The 4281-nt window shown below is 38.3% G+C and overlaps 1 pseudogene; it reads right to left on the bottom strand.

The window, feature by feature from the left end:
• Window positions 1-235: 235 nt before the first annotated feature.
• On the bottom strand, window positions 236-801 carry LOC115287000 (annotated as a pseudogene).
• Window positions 802-4281: the final 3480 nt, after the last annotated feature.

The following is a 4281-nucleotide window of genomic DNA, read 5'->3' as shown; positions in this document are numbered from 1 at the left end:
CAGTCACAACTGAACCCAGCAACAAAGAAATGAGTCTTCTCACTTAAGTCTGATGACTTGAACTTGCCAGTGATTAGAGAGATGGGGGCCTAGGAATGAGACCTTGAGATATTTGGAAAGATGTCTAGGAGCAAATGTTGAGTGTGTCCACTGGCTCATGAGACGGACTTGAAGCGAATAAATCTTAGGTCAGTTGAGATTTTTTTTCCTGTTTTTACTTTTATTTGCAAGTATTTTATGCAGAATTTACTCCTAGGCCGTAAGTTTTTGTTTCTTCAGTTTCTTCTGGGACATCTTTCTCTTCTGTGAAACTTCCTCTTCTGGTTTGGGAACAATCTGCTCTTTTTCAGTGAGGATCATCTCAACATGGCAGGGAGAGCTCATGTATGGGTTAATCTGACCACAAGCCCTGTCTGTGCTACGCCGCATCTTGGGGGCTTTGTTCACCTGGATGTGCTCAATGGCTGGAGAATCTACATCTAAACCCCTAAGTTCAGCATTACTCCCTGCATTTTTAAGCACATGCAGTAAAAATTCAGCACTCTTTTTGGGCCACCGACCTTGTGTCCAGCCCCGCTGTTTGGCCTGGGCACACCTACCAACTGCACTGTTGTAGCGTCAGAACGGCTCACATTTCTTCTGCTAAGTGACATCTTTAAGATACTATGTGGCTTTTCAGATATGCATACACTTAATAGCCTGGGCTGTTTCACGTGTGTTCTTAAAGTGGACAGGAAGATTTGAACCTCTTGATTTGCATGATTTTGCTGGGTTTTCCAGGTCAAGTGAATATCGAACCATTTTCAAAGATCACCTCGGGTCACTTACAGGAAGAGGAAGAGTAGGTCAGTTGAGATTTGGAGAAAGTTATATTGCAGGAGAATCCATGAGCCTAGACTAAAAAGCCTTTAAGAGGTGAAACAGTCCCTGGCTGCCAAACTTACGTGGACAGGAAGTAGGCTGTGAAATCTTGAATCTCCCAAGGAGAACATAATGCCAAAGAGGATACTGAACGTGGAAGATACCTCCAGAAAGGTGATCTAGGGGCCACAAAGGATAGAGGAATTCCACAAATGAGAAGGATCAGGTCTAATCAGGAAAATCCCCCAAATGTCAGAAAAGCAGGCCCTCACAATGCCTGTCCCATCAGATTTGGTAATTGCTATAAGCTAATGATTGCTGCGTGCCCTTCACCAGTCTTTTTTCTGGAGAGAAGTTTCTATTGTAATTATTCTGTCCTTGATTTGCTGTGGAAGAGTGCAAGTGTCCATTAGTTCATGTATTGCTAGGTCAGAAAAAGCTACATTCATGTCTGCTGAGGGATCTGTGCTTCGATTTCCCCCATTGGCCACGGACTTTGTACTGGATCCAATAACGGGATGGGACTTTGGCTTTTCTTTTTAATATTTTATTTGTTTTTGATACAGAGAGAGACAGAGCATGAGAGGGGGAGGGGCAGAGAGAGAAGGAGACACAGAACCGGAAGCAGGCTCCAGGCTCTGAGCTAGCTGTCAGCACAGAGCCTCACGCAGGGCTCGAACCCACGAATGTGAGATCTGACCTGAGCCGAAGCCGAGGCTTAACCGACTGAGCCACCCAGGCACCCCTATGCTTCTAAGTTTTAGAAAGAAGTTCTATGTTTTGAGATGAGTTGCCTAAATTTGGTCTATTTTGGTTTGTCTTGAAGGAGGATAGTCCTGAATCACTACCTTTCCTCTGTCCAAAGGGGTATTTATATTTCACTCAAATGAAAGAATGGACCTCAGAGGCACAGGCTGAATATGAGAAAAGCTAGCCCATAATGGCATTTTAGGGTATCACATCACTGGCCACTTATTTCAAAAACTAGTCAACTAAACCACTCTTGGTGGAAAGGCCTGCAATTATTTAAGATTACAAACAGCCTCATGAGAAGTCACATAAAGAGACAGGAATTTGGTCATGGTGTTTCAAAAAGCAGGTTATTATAAGAAAAACTGGCAGCGAGCTACTAAAAAAAAAGTCAGTGTAGTTTTAGGAAAAACATGTTTTTATCTAGTGTTGCTGAATATTTTCTTTTTTTCTATTTCACCCATCTGGCAACTACCAGAATGTTCTATGTAACCAGGAGTCTTTTTTTTTTTTTTTACTTGTTTGTTCATTTGTTTTTTAGATTCCACATTTAAGTGAAATCATACAGTTTTTTTCTTTTCTCCTGACTTCTTTCATTTGGCATAATACCCTCTAGGTTTCTCTGTGTCATTCCAAATGACAAGATTTCATTCTTTTTTATGGCTGAGTAAATATTTATACTACTCCTTTATCCATTCATCTATTATTGATGGACACTTGGGCTGCTTCCATATCTTGGCGATTGTAAATAATGCTGAAATAAACATAAGGGTAGATGTATCTTTTCGAATTCGTTTTTTTATTTTATTTGGGCAAATACCCACCAGTGGAATTACTGGATCATGTAGTATTTACATTTTTAATTTTCTGAGGAAATGCCATACTGTTTTTCATAGTGGCTGCACCGATTTACATTTTTGCCAACAGAGTTTGAGGGTTTTTGTCCTCCACATTCTTGCCAACACTTGTTTCTTGTCTTTTTGATACTACCCAATCTGAAAGGTGTAAGGTAATAGCTCATTGTGGTTTTGATTTGCACTTTCCTGATTAGTGATTTTGAACATCTTTTCTGCCCTCGTTAAAAAGATGTTCATCCAGGTCTTCTGGCCATATTTTAATCGCATTATTTGTTCTCTTGTGTGTATTGAGTTGTACAAATTCTTGATATATTTTGAATATTATTCCCTTACCAGATATATAATTTGAAAATACCTTCTCCCATTCAGTAGGATGCCTTTTTGTTTTGTTTCTGGTTTCCTTTGCTGTGCAAAAGCTTTTTATTTTGGTGTCATCCAAATTGTTTATTTTTGCTTTCGTTTCCCTTGCCTCTGGAGACATATCTAGAAAAATATTAAGGCTGGTGTCAGAGAAATCACTGCCTGTGTTTTCTTTTAGGAGTTTATGGTTTCAGGCTTCATATTTAGTTCTTTAATACCTCTTGAGTTTATTTTTGTGTATGGTGTAAGAAAGTGGTCCAGTTTCATTCTTTTGCATGTAGCTCTCTGGTTTTCTCAACACCATTTATTAAGGGAACTGTCTTTTCCCCACTGTATATTCTTCCTTATCTCCTTTGTCGTAGATTAACTGACCGCATAATTGTGGGTTTATTTCTGGGCTCACTATTCTTTTCCATTGATATATTTTTGTCCCAGTAACCAAAACAGTATGGTACGGTAGCTTTGTATTATAATTTTTTAAAATATTTTATTTTTTAAAAATGTTTATTTTTATTTATTTATTTTGAGAGATAGCAAACAGGGGAGGGGCAGAGAGAGGGAGAAAGAAAGAATTCCAAGAAGTCTCCACACTGTCAGCTCAGAGCCCATCGCAAGGCTCAAACTCATGAACCATGACCTGACTCATTACCTGAGCCAAAATTGAGTTGTATGCTTAACCAACTGAGCCATCCAGTTGCCCTAGGATTCTGTTTTTTAAGTAATTTCTACACCCTAGGTGGGGCTCAAACTTACAACCCAAAGATTAAGAGCCACATGCTCTACTGACTGCTATCTGTCTAGCTTTGTAGTATATCTTGAAATCTGGGATTGTGATACCTCCAGCTTTGCTTTCTTTTCCCTCAAGATTGCTTTTAATATCACAGATCATTTGTGGTTTCATACAAATTTTAGTATTATATTTTTTAGTTCTATGAACAATGCTGTTGGTATTTTGATAGAGATTGCATTAAATCTGTAGATTGCTTTGGATAATATGTCCATTTTAACAATATTTGTTCTTCCAATGCATTGGGCATGGAATATCTTTCCATTTGTTTGTGTCACCTTCAGTTGCTTTCATTGATGTTTCATAGTTCTTAAGGTATAAGTCTTTCACCTCCCTGGTTAAGTTTATTTCTATGTATTCTATTCTTTTTGATGCATTATAAATGGAATTACTTCCTTACTTTCTCTTTCTACTACTTTATTATAAGTGTACAGAAACACAACCAATTTCTGTAAATTAATTTTGTCTCCTGCAACTTTACTGAATTCATCTATTACTTCTAATGTTTTGTTGTTGTTGTTGTTGTTGTTGTATTTAGGGTTTTCTATGTATAGTATCATGTCCTCTCCAGATAGTGACAGTTGAACTGTTTCCTTGCCAGTTTGAATGCCTTTTATTTATTTTTCTTGTCTGATTGCTGTGGATACCATATTGAATAAAAGTTGT

Source organism: Suricata suricatta, chromosome 3, assembly GCF_006229205.1.
Source record: "Suricata suricatta isolate VVHF042 chromosome 3, meerkat_22Aug2017_6uvM2_HiC, whole genome shotgun sequence".
Lineage (NCBI taxonomy): Eukaryota > Metazoa > Chordata > Mammalia > Carnivora > Herpestidae > Suricata > Suricata suricatta.
The sequence above is the reverse complement of the archived record's forward strand: the minus strand, read 5'-3'. Positions and strand labels throughout refer to the sequence as shown.